General features: G+C 40.2%; 1 long non-coding RNA gene across 1 annotated transcript; it reads left to right on the forward strand.

The window, feature by feature from the left end:
• Positions 1 to 10,343: 10,343 nt before the first annotated feature.
• LOC113315085 lies at positions 10,344 to 12,841 on the forward strand. Its single transcript, XR_003342728.1, has 3 exons — positions 10,344 to 10,506; positions 11,233 to 11,405; positions 12,570 to 12,841. It is a non-coding gene; the product is annotated as an uncharacterized LOC113315085 (long non-coding RNA).
• The last annotated feature ends 332 nt before the right edge of the window (positions 12,842 to 13,173 follow it).

The following is a 13,173-nucleotide window of genomic DNA, read 5'->3' on the forward strand; positions in this document are numbered from 1 at the left end:
CCCGAAAGAATCTCCAACAAGTCGTCCCACCTGCTGTCATATCAACGATTTACCAATGGAACTGGGTAACCTGGAGAAAACCCGTTGGCGCTAACTCATAGATTCCAAACGCAAGTAAGTCTGTCCGAACGAGCTTCTCTACAAACAGTCATTTCTTCTCTTATCCCGTCATGGGGACTTAGCGCGATTATCGGCACAGACGTTGTCAAGAGATGTGAGTGGCGGGTTGGGCCATTCAAGCGCTTCGCCAAGAATTTGGAAGCTGCAGTCGAAAATGATGAGACCAAGATTCAAGCGGTTACACAACACCCGAACTCGTTTCAAATCGGAGATATGGTGGTCAAAGCGACCTCGTTTCAAGTCGGGAATATGATGGTGAAGATAGATGTTCGGACCGATTTACCCAAAGAAAAAGAAGACGAACCATATCTGGTGGAAGACGTCCTTCTAGGTGGTTACTGCAAGCTCATCAACACAGAAAAGCTGGAGGGCGTGATAGTTCACTCGCGATGGCTCAATCTTTTAATCCCTAAAACACTGTACTACATCTCTTCCAGCACTCTCCCTTTAATATTTCTTCAGCAATTTCTCTTTACCCTCCATATTTGTATCCCCCGAGATGAATGCACCGCTTGCATTCTTCATTAGGGTTTCGTTTTTCATTTAAGGCATACCTTTTCTTCCAAATGAGTCTTCCGAATCTCAAATATATATGTATATATATACCAAGTAAACCCCAAATCATTGAGAAACCATTAACTATCAGATCACAACCAGAAATACCTTATTTAATTATTCAAAGATATGAAGGGAAAAATATACATACATGGAAAGTCGAACAACCCATTCTAATGGAAGATTTGGGTCTTTCAAATGAGAAGTTTTATTCAAAGACGGAAACCGCAAGTGGGATGCTAATTGGAGAAACCCTAACTTAGCCACGAATACAAAGAAGGTAAAAATGAGTCTGCAAAGCATCAGGACGACTAAACAACAAATAAAAACAATAAAAAGGAGAAGCTAGTCACCGAAAGCTAATGCGTGAATTGCCAATGCCTCGGTCAGATCTCTTTCAAGCACTTTCCCCAACAATCTCTCGGGAAGCAAAGATTCCATCCCAAAGCCGCATCAACAATAGCAACCTCAACATCCCACCCGGAAGCCGTATCAACAACAACGACATCCGTCTCTTTCCCGACATACGCTTCAACAACCGACCCAGCATATTCCACCATGACTCCCCCAATGTCACCGACAACAGTTTCGTCGTCTACTCCGAAAGTTGTTTCAGTTTCACAAACCGCAACATCATCATCTTCCTCGGAAGTCTTCTCAGCGACCTTTCGAGGAGGATTTACCGATTCATCTACATCAGAATCAAGGATTATGACACCGTCCCGGACAGGGAAGCTACGTTGATTTTCCCCTAAAAGTTTCCCAAACTCAGTCTTCCGCGTTTCAACTGAGAAGCAAACTGTCCCGCCCTACCAGTGGGTCGTGAAGAAGTTTTGTTGCACCGAAGCCTCTCAATGCACTAGAATGCTTCGTCACCTTCCCATTCCTCCTCCATGTTCAGCGAAGCCAATAAGGTCTGAACACGCACCCATACTTCGCCTAGATAGGTAGAAGGTATGTCCCGAATAATTTCGTCAACTTCATGGAACAAAGATTCGATTCTATACAATGCCTCCTCAGGAGAAGAAAACTGATTTTCGCCGATTCCAAAGTTTCTCTCCGAAGAGTTAGAGGCACGGCTGCCACTGGAAGATCCCATTATCTGCTACAAAACCAGAGGAGGGGGGGTAAGTCTTCACCATGTCTACACCAGCAACTTACATAAGAAAGAAGACAAAATGGGAAACCAGGAGAAAGCACGAGACGATACCGGTAGATAGGATGAGCATGATTTCATGACGATCTGTGCGAATTAAAGCTTCAATATCATATCTTATATCCAGCACAGCGATGAAGTCCCGAAAACTAAAGACTTCTACTAACAGCAAATTAAGGCGTGACATCAGATTTTAATTCAAACCCTATTCTACCATCAAATATGAGGAAAGGCCTCATGCCTGGCCATGCGAGATAGTTAGGGTTTGGTGAGAAAACGTAGAAGTACGTGTTTAAGACACACTCACCTGTGTTGTTGCTTCTCTGCCGCCAGCACCGAGACTTGAAAGAAAAAACTGGCAACGTAACATGAGGACAAGGAGTAACGCCCCCTTTTATGAACATAACACTTTCGGAATTTGAATAAAGACGAGACTTCCAATCTGAGATATACAAGAAAGGAGGCAACCGGACCCGCAATAGCAAGCCGCACGGTACCAACAATCCGCGCCATGCCAAGCCTAACACCGTGCCGAGCAGTCAACTCCCACACCAAGTCGCTCCTGCGTCCACGCCACACCGAGCAAGAGCCCACGCCAGGTCTACGCTAACGGCCCTATTTCGAACTGATACTACACCTGGAGGCTCCAATTCCAAGCCTCACAATGCCTACGGATCCTAAGCCAAGCCGACAGTCTACACCTTGCCACTTCACGATATGGCCAGCAACACCACTAGTAGAATTTATGCAAGGCCTCCAAAACGAAAATCACGAACTCACATTACCTCTCGAAAAAGGTTAGCCGGGTCTTCTTCACCATTTCTTTCACGACTGGTCATTTCAATTTTGTCTTTTCCTGTCACCATCTTATGCTTACCTCGCAACAATGCTCCTGTTCCGAGCTAAGCAGGGGACTTAATATTGATGGTGGTTTTTAGCTTAGGGTTAAAATCGTAAAACCGCACATCTGACATGACGTCACTATGACCATTAGCGCATTTATTGAATCAATCAGCACGCCTACGTAAGAATTACCAAGGTACCTTTTTTTTTAGACATGTGTCATGTTCCACGGAAGAACCCTTAGCATTGACCGACATCATCTATGCCAAACCCTAATTCTCATGCCACCGTGCCAATGGCAAACTATGCCAGCCACGTCTCCGCGCCAAGGCATGCCAACATGCCAGCCGCACCACCGTGCCAATGGCAAACCATGCCAGTCGCACCACAGTGCCAATGGCAAACCATGCCAGCCACGTCTCCGCGCCAAGTCATGCCAACCATGCCAGCCACACCACCGTGCCAATGGAAAACCATGCCATCCACGTCTCCGCGCCAAGGCATGCCAGCCGCACCACCGTGCCAATGGAAAACCATGCCAGCCACGCCTCCGCGCCAAGTCATGCCAACCATGCCAGCCGCACCACATGTGCCAATGGCATGCCGTGCCATCCACATCTCCGCGCTAAGGCATGCCAACCATGCCAGCCGCACCACCGTGCCAATGGAAAACCATGCCAGCCACGTCTCCGTGCCAAGGCATGCCAACCATGCCAGCCACACCACATGTGCCAATGGAATGCCGTGCCAGCCACATCTCCGCCCCAAGGCATGCCAACCATGCCAGCCGCACCACATGTGCCAATGGCATGCCGTGCCATCCGCATCTCCACGCCAAATCCATGCGCGACGCTGGATGCCAAAACGAAGGGTTACAATAATCAACCACTGCCCTTCCATCTGAGATGCGAATCTCAGCCACACAAGTTCGCCACTCAACGCATGACAACTTGCGGCCTAAAGCCAAACATCACGGTTTGTACCAAACCTTAATTTTGGCCGCGCCTAATGCATGCCAAAGCCATGCACGACGCTGGATGCCAAAACGAAGGGTTGCAGTAATAAACGACTTCCCTTCCTTCTGAGATACAAATCTCAGCCACACAAGTTCGCCACCCAACGCATGACAACTTGCAACCCAAAGCAAAACATCACGGTGTGTACCAAACCCTAATTTTGGCCGTGCCTAACTCATGCCAAAGCCATGCACGACGCTGGATGCCAAAACGAAGTGTTGCAATAATAAACGGCTTCCCTTCCTTCTGAGATACAAATTCAGCCACACAAGTTCGCCACCCAACGCATGACAACTTGGAACATCACGGTGTGTACCAAACATCACGGTGTGTACCAAACCCTAATTTTGGCCGCGCCTAACTCATGCCAAAGCCATGCACGACGCTGGCTGCCAAAACGAAGGTTGCAATAATCAACGGCTACCCTTCCTTCTGAGATACAAATCTCAGCCACACAAGTTCGCCACCTAATTCATGGAAACTTGCGACCCAAATCCAAACATCACGGTTTGTACCAAACCCTAATTTTGGCCGCGCCTAACACATGCCAAAGCCATGCACGACGCTGGCTGCCAAAACGAAGGGTTGCAATAATTAATGGCTACCCTTCCATCTGAGATGCAGATCTCAGCCGTCCAAGTTCGCCACCCAAGGTATGCTAACCATGCCGCACCACATGCGCTAATGGCATGCCGTGCAACCTCTCCTCGCCAAGGCATACCAACCATGCCACATGTGCCAATGGCATGCCGTGCCAGCAACCTCTCCACGCCAAGGCATGCAAACCATGCCACATGTGCCAATGACATGCCGTGCCAGCCACACCTCCACGCCAAGGCATGCCAACCATGCCACATGTGCCAATGGCATGTCATGCCATCCATATCTCTACGCCAAGGCATGCCAACCATGCCACATATACCAATGGAATTCCGTGCCAGCCACATCTCCACGCCAAGGCATGCCAACCATGCCACATGTGCCAATGGCATGCCGTGCCAGCCACATCTCCGCGACAAGATATGCCAACCATGCCATCCTTTACTTCATGACGTTGGCTGCCAAAAATGAAGGGTTGCAACAATCGACAGCCACCTTTCCATCTAAGATGCAGATCTTACCCGTCCAAGGTTACCAGCTAACGCATGGCCACCTTTAGACCGACGCCAAGCCCAAATTTGGTCGCGCCCAAACAATGTCAAAACTCTAGTTTTTTGGCCGCGCCTAAACTATTCCAAAATCTTAGCTTGGCTATACCTAACCATGTTAAAGCCATGCCAACCATGCTTTCATGTCGCTGGCTACCAACGAAGGGTTGTAATAATCAACGGCTACCCTTCCTCTCAAGATGCAAAATCTCGACCGTCGAAGGTCACCACCGAGCCGGCAAGTCTCCCAATCTTAACTTGCCAAACAGCAGCAACATGCTACATGTTTTCCAAAAAAACACTCAAGACATCAACACATGTCACAAACTAGGGGATGCTCACTGGGGTATTGGTTTGGTGGTTTACATTGTGCGACGTACACTACGCCCGTTACAAGACAATGTCATAAGGATGAGGCGGTTAGTAAATACAGGGAGTAATGGTGAAACGCTTTCCTTCATTATGGAACATCAATTACAGGCGTTACCGGTTACCACCTCCTCCCATTTACTCATCCGTTTTCCTTTTTTTTTACGAGACCAGAGTACGTTTCACTTCGACTTGTATAAATAGGTCTTACCTATTTCCACCGAACAACAAGTTCTGGTCAAGAGAATACAATACTCAGAAAACATTTGATAGCTTCATATCTATTAGCTTTCCACTTTCTGATACAAGTCAAAACAACTACTCTTCCAGAATCAACTATTATGGTCTCAACACTCTCTTGGCTTCCCTCCCCAAAACCAACCCTTCTCCTCCACTTTGTGACCGAAGCAAGTCTGGAACGGCCATTTCTTGGTTTATGCCGGACTTGTGCAGATTGATCTCTCGAATCTAAAGTATTCCCTTGCAGTACATTGTTTAGGGTTTAGACTTGTTTCTCACCCACATCACACGAAATTACTGAAACCAGCAGAAACTGTTTTCACCCTCAGACAGTAGGATTTCTTAGTTTTCTGTTTTAATCGAGGTCGAGCAAAATTCAGGTTTGGGGGTGTGATCGATGCCTAATATTGCATATCTCTTGGTCATTTTGTTGTCTTTTATCATATCTCAAGTGCCTTAATGTCCCATTTTAAGTCACATTACGTATTTTGCGCCTCGAGGTATCAATAATATTTTTGTGTAGTAAATATTGATGTTTTGTGTTCATTTTGTAGGATTGATAAATATGGGGAGGTCCATAAAGTGAGCTGGTGATAAAGAATTTGCAGAGACATCATGGAAACTGGAAATGGGAAAGGTGGCTAAGAAGTGGCTCGTGTTATATAATTGATGGGCCAAAGATGATTTTGTGCTCACGCATCACAATTTAGAAAATGTAAGCCCAATCTCTAATACCAAATAAAAGTCCTTAAGCTAGTAAGATCCAAACATACCCTTACCCATCCTCATTTCCAAGGTGAGAAACAACTCTTTTTCTTTTCTCTTGCAGAACTGACCATACCCTCATTATCTTCCATGTCAACTGTAGTTGCAACAAACTCATCTCTCATTGTCCTTATTTCATTCTTATCATTTCCCCCTTTGTTTCACCGTCTATGAACTTCACGACAATAGAGGAGGCTATGGTGAACAGAAGCAGCAGGGTTTGTCATAATAGGTCTGAGATCTGAATTCTGCCACCCTACTCCAGCTGTCCCTCTCACCGGCGACCAACTGATGTTCTCCCTCTCTTGGTAATTAAAATCTCCGCAACATCAACAACATGTGACAATCTGTGAAGACAATTAGGCGGCTGGTAAGTGGTGAGTTCCAGAAACATCAAATCCCTGATTTTGTAATTATATTTTATTGAACAGGGGATTGAAAATTGGGAGAGGATTGTAAGGAAGAAACCAAGTCCGGAGTTGCCGGTGCAAGTTGTTGTAGTAATTTCTAGGTTTATTTTCAGTTCTATATTTGTGATGTTCTAAAATCTCTGCTCAGAGATGAAACTTCCTTTAATAATTAGAAATCCTCTTGTTTGATGTTACTTGCTCTTCTCCATGGAATTTTATTGAAAAGCATGATTTGATTTCTAAACACTAGCAAATTACTTTCATCATGTATGTCAAGCATCCATGGTAGTTCGAATAATCCATTGCTTTGTATTCAAGCTTATGTTAACTGATTTAGTTCAATTTTATGATTATTATGCCTTAATCAGATAGGTATTCTAGGGATTGACATGGTTTGCTGAGATCAATTCATCATATTTGTGCTAGTGATTGGATCACATCTTCAAGGTAGTTTGAGGCTAGAACTTCTATAGCTCCTTGATTGAAGGGAGAGCTAGTATATCAAATTAGAGATTTTTATGCGTTTAGGAGGTGGATTCGAAGCCCTAGTATCCTAGTTATCTTCCTATTTAGAGTACTCTTTGCTTTTGCATTTTTTTATTGTTTTAAAACCCTGTTAATTATCTTGTCGTATCGGCACACAACAAACTCTATTTTGTTACTTCTCGTTTGAATCAGTATAGAAAGACCTTAGAATCAACTCAACGTCAACTCTACATCGCCCTAGTCTCTGTGGGATCGACCTGTGCTTGCTCTGTCTATTATAGACGCTGTGCACTTGCAGTTTAATATTGTAGGCATCTTTTCTAGTCCTACCAAGTTTTTGGCGCTGCTGTCGGAGACTCGATAGCGGTGTGATTGTTTCTTTGGTTCCGCTTTACTGATTTTAGCTCAATCATGTATATTTGTGGCTAGATTTTCTGTTTTTATTAGTTTAATATAGCTGCTTAAACCCATTTGTATATATTGCATCTTGTTTCCATTCACTGCTTTCTGTCAGTGCATTTTATAGCTTTTTAATTTGCTGTAACATATTCTTTCACCCCCCTTAATGGTAAGAAGACTGTTGTTTCTGTGTACTGAATTGTCATAACTTAGATTTAGGTTTTAGTATCTGTAGTTGTCACTTAGTAAACATCGTAGACTTGTAAATACTAGTAGTTGCATTTCATATAAACTACATTCTTTAAGCTCTTTTTGTTAAGTTAGGCTTGTTATCTAGTAGTTTAAGTTAGTGTAACTTGTACCATTTCAGGCCTTCTGTCATCATCATTTGTAGCTAGTTTCGTTCCATAATATAGGTTCTTTTTTGTTTTCTCTCAGTTCATTAGTCACTACGATCTGTAGCCTGCTTTTGTATTCTGTAGCATTTTCATCTTGTTATTTCACTTTGAACCACATCCCATCATATCTCTTCAGTGTAATTTAGTTGTGCAATCCATATGTTCGTCCTGCATCTCATGTTGTAGCTTAGTAGCATATTCATTTTGTAGTTCACTTGCATCTGTAACTTTACTGTTGTATTGAAGTTTAAGTTAATCCATTTGTTTATATATCTTGCATCCTGGTATTAGCTTTTAATCACTTCATTTTCATTAGCATAACTGCATCTAGTTCGGATAGCTAAAACTCTGTATACACCTATCTAGATTTTACTTTTTCTTCTATAGTATAATTTAACTGTAGTTTTAATGTTCACTTTCATCGCATATCTGCATCTAGTTTCAGTTAGTTGCATTTATAGTTATCAATATTCTGTAGCATTAGTTTGTATATTGGTCGAAACTCTTGGTTCTGTAACTTTCAAATTTTTGTAATTTTGTGACTTGTAATCTGCATCGTGTCGCTTTGTACATAACCCATTCCAAGTAGTTGATACATTTTAGCATAACTTAGTTATAGTGTCGCAACCACCTGATAACCCAGTTATGCATCAGGAACTAAATCTTTCTCTATACGTGATGTGTGTGGCTTCTTTATTAATGCCTGTTGTTCCTTGTTTTTAACTCAAGCCTGCAAGATCTGAGTAATACCCACCTCAGTTACGTTGTAGAATCCCTTATTAGAAAGCTGAAATTCCCAATTCGCTAGCTGAATAAACATCCACATCTCAAGGATAATCCATATGAATTGGGATGATCAGAATCTTGTAGATATTTTTTCCACTATGGAAAATATAGATATATTAAAAAAAAAAAGTAAAAAAGATTATCATCTGGTTAAAATATAACCGAATTTGGTTTCAAATAATAAATTTTTTTTTAAAAGTTATTATATCCGGTTACTGAATGACTGAACAAAGAAAAAAAAACACATCCGATCGTCCTATGACCAAATCAAATTTGCATAGAGAAAAGTTGTCAACACGTGTCCTACACTTCTTAAACCATACTAACATAATTTTGTTTTTTTCTGGATCTTTTTCATAACAATTACTTCTCTTTTTCATATATAAAACAAACTTTGGATTTAGCAAAAAAAAAAAAAAAAAAAACTGTTTTGATGAAAAAAATAGATAATCATTCAAACTAAACCCATATTAACCATATCCTTGTTGCTGCGCTAATTTGATCCTACCCGAACTTAATCAAGAAACCATTGGATAAAGTTCACACCATTTATCTCAAAATAAGGAGGTGAATATACCTGGTCAGACAAGAGCAATTGCTATCTAAACTGGACAAATGGATGTTGAGCTCTGATTTTGAAGTTTATTGCAACAACATCACTCAAATTCCACTAGAAAATTATGAGATCACAATCCGTTGTTACTCGATTCAAACCCTGAAATAAAAAGCAAGTCTCCATTTAGATTTGAAGCATATACATTTATACTATGTCCACCATAGAGAGTTTTATAAAAACATTGTAGAATGGCGGTGATAAGCACGAAATTACGATGCATTTTCAACCATAAATAAATTAGCTGAGACTCATTTTATCATTAATAAACTTGTCTGCAGGTATGTTTGGGCAATAAAATTTTTTGGAAAATTTCGGCTCAAAAAATTGATAAAGACACCGGAGAACAAATGCTAAATGGACCCCCATTCTGGATAAGGGGCATCCAGTTGATAAGGGGCACCTCGTTACTTTTTACTACTACTTGCTATTCGCACCTGAGACTATGCTAAGGGGCATCTCTTCTTCACGGTTTGAAGAACAGTTTTGGCAGGAATTTTTCTTCCCGCGTACTTTCATGGGAGAAATTCAGCGAGTTATAATCGGAGTTTGACAATGAAAAGGATTGGGATTATCTTGTTGATGTTAAACATGGTTGGTAATCACTTTAGGTTCGAAAAATAGGAAGTTACGCGAAGTTGAAGCTAAACAGGGGAGAAATATTATCGTGGTTTTGTTGATGATTTTGGGAGAGATTACAGCGGATTTAGTCATTGATTTGGTTGTAATTTTATTAGGAACATTTTGTAGTACCAAAACAGGATTGGTGAGCCCCATCGAATTGGAAAAAGATGAGTTGTTGGACAAACAGGGAGATATTCTCACAAGAGAGATTCTCGGAATCTTGAGCAGTGGGCGTTTGGCGTGTGAATTTAGTGAGTTTGACTCAACCTGTGAAGATAGTTAAGCGTGTTTGGAGGTTTAAGCCACAAAACAACATGTGCTGAGCTGTAGAAGACGCGTGAACATCAAAAATAGATATTTAAAAGGAAACAATATCACGGGATATTACATTGGAGTAAAGAGAAGATTAAGGACATTAAACTCGAAGATTTTTGGTTGCTTTGGATATAAAAAGGAGTCTTGAGATTCAGAGGGGGGGGAGGCTGCAGAGCTGAGGCCTGAGTAACGGAAGTTGCAGAAGTCATTCCTGCACTTTCGGGCGAACAAGAAGACGAGGAATAGATCACTGTTTAGAACAGGTCTGTCATCTTTTCTTTGTAATGGTCACTCAATTGTGACAGTGGGTTCTGTAACGGCTATAAAGCGTTACGAATCTTTGTTCCGTTATAATTCTTCAATAAAAACATCTTTTTGAGCAATGAATTATCTTTTTGAGTGTGTTTGCATCATGATAAGCTAAACCCCATCACTGGGGCGATGGAGGAAGTGTCCATGTGGTAATTAAAATTAATTCTTTTATTAAATATTTGCATAGAATTTATTTGTTTTATGAATTCTATTAATTATTTGTTATTTTATATGACGTGGCATGCTTAGTTTTAATTACTTTTGATGCTTCATTCTTACAACGTACAACTAATGTTTTACGAATTCTATTATTGGTAAAGAATTAGAGTCACAACTTCTTTTGTTTGAGCCATTATTGCCTAAAATTAAATTTTGAACCCCATTTATATGAAAAACAGTGAAATCCCGAGTCCCAACACCTCTCTTCATCTTATTACCATTATTTGTATATATTTTATTATTTTTAGTGTTTTCTATTTTTAATTCTTAAAATCAATCTCATCAAGCCCGAGTGAACGACAACCTTTCTTACCACTATTTAAAATTAGATCAATTTTTAGCGCCGCTGCCGGGGAGCGGTTGTGGAATATTGTAATTAGTATTTTTGATTGGTAAATAGTTTTTTTTTTGGTATATATCATTTTTTTTAGTTCTATTTGACTTGTTTTCTGTTTTAGAATTTTGTTTCAGGTACCTTTTTGAGGATGATGACTCTTTCTCAGGAGACATCACCTAAGATGACACTGGCGGAATATACGCGTAGAAGTTCAAATTATCAAGAAACCTCATCTTAGATGAAGCTTGGTGAATATATGCATAGGCAACAATATGGATTTTTTCTCCACAAATGGTAAGTGAAGAATCACCTCAAACTATATATAAGAAGTATTACAAACACACACCACTTAGTTTGGAACAAAGATTGAGAATTCTGGAATGCCAAAAATTATATGCTGATGATGATCAGTCTTATAGTGACTCTTTATCCCAGACAGAACATATAGATGACCCTGTGGATGATTTTCCTAATTCTATATATTAATCTATCTCACAATATTCGCCCTACTTAGAGGTTGTTTCTAGACCCCTAGACTTCCAAAAGTTACCTAATTTAAGGTTAGAATTGTGTGCTTCTAAGGTTTTGTTGGATCACTTTGCATCCAAATATGCAGAGGACTTTCCTATTCCTGATACCGTGCATGAGCCAATTGATATTTCCCCGTTCCAAAGAGTATCCCTATATTATGTTCTTTGTGAACTTCCTTGTGAAGTAAAAACCATGTTTGGGGATAGCTTTTTTTTTTGATAGTTTCACCTTCTTCAAGATATCATAACATAAGTGCGAAGCTGTCATTTGTAAATACTGTATTTTCGGTCGATCCCCAAATTTTCAGGTTATTAGTTTATGGGGATCCTTTATGTATGTTCCAGTAGGTGATTCTATTTTCTTGTTTTATTTTTATTTGTTTATTTTCGGATATTATGAATTTCCCATCTTAATTTTTACGTTGGATGACTCAATTACATTGAGGACACTTTAATTTTTAAGTGTGGGGGAGTGGTTAAATTTTTACTTTTCTTTTTCAGTAATTTTCTTGCAATTTATGACCAGTTGTTGAGCGGGTCTATTGTAGGTTTGCAGGTATATTATGACCAACTGTTCAGCGGGTCTAAAATTAATAAAAAAAGATTAAAAATAATAATAATAATTAAATGATGACCAGCTGTCGAGGGGGTCTATTATTTTGTTATCTTATCATTTTCTTATGACCAGCTGTTGAGCGAGCCGTAAAAATAAAATAAAAAATGATGACAAGCTGTTAAGCGGGTCTATTCTTTTTCTGATCATTTTATGACCAGCTGTGGAGCGGGTCAATTTTCTGTTTTGCTCGAGAACTAGCAGAATATAAGTGTGTGGGTGTTGTTAAGCACGTAAGTGCTACAATTTATACCCATATTTATATTAGTTAGGATCGATATTTCGGTTAATAATATTATTTTAGTGCTTTTGTAGAAAGTGCGAGCGAATTTGATCACGGGGAGTAAAATTAGCTAGATTGGAAGCTATATAAGGTGGAAGATATCATTTGTGCTACAAGAATTAAATTTTGTCAGATATGAGTCCAAGTGACGACATCATTATTTTCTCTCTCAACGAATTAATCACCGAAATACTTTGTTTATCTCACATGTAAAATATATTTTATGTGATGTGGAGCTTTATTGGAAAGTGAGTGGTATTAAGAAAATGAGAAAATGTCAACATTAAAGGATAAACAAATAACTTTATAATCTTACCATTTGTGGAGGAGGATAATTGGTAGCATAAGATTTTCTTTCCTTTTAAACCGATTTTTTATTAATAGGAAATAAAAATTTCCATTAATAACTTTAAAAAGTGGTCACATTCCGTTCATCTCTTAGTAGAGATTTCAACCAATTTGGAAAAGCTGAGCACCAGCATTGATCCATCCTAGAAATTCTAGCTTTTTTAGCTAAATTATTTGCCACCTCATTAGACTCTATGCACAAATGTGCATTTCCAATCTGTAAAACTGGCTAATAAAGACCTACAATCTTGAACTATATTATTATTTGTCCATCGGACAGTTCCTACT

Source organism: Papaver somniferum, chromosome 10 (assembly GCF_003573695.1).
Source record: "Papaver somniferum cultivar HN1 chromosome 10, ASM357369v1, whole genome shotgun sequence".
Classification (NCBI taxonomy): domain Eukaryota; kingdom Viridiplantae; phylum Streptophyta; class Magnoliopsida; order Ranunculales; family Papaveraceae; genus Papaver; species Papaver somniferum.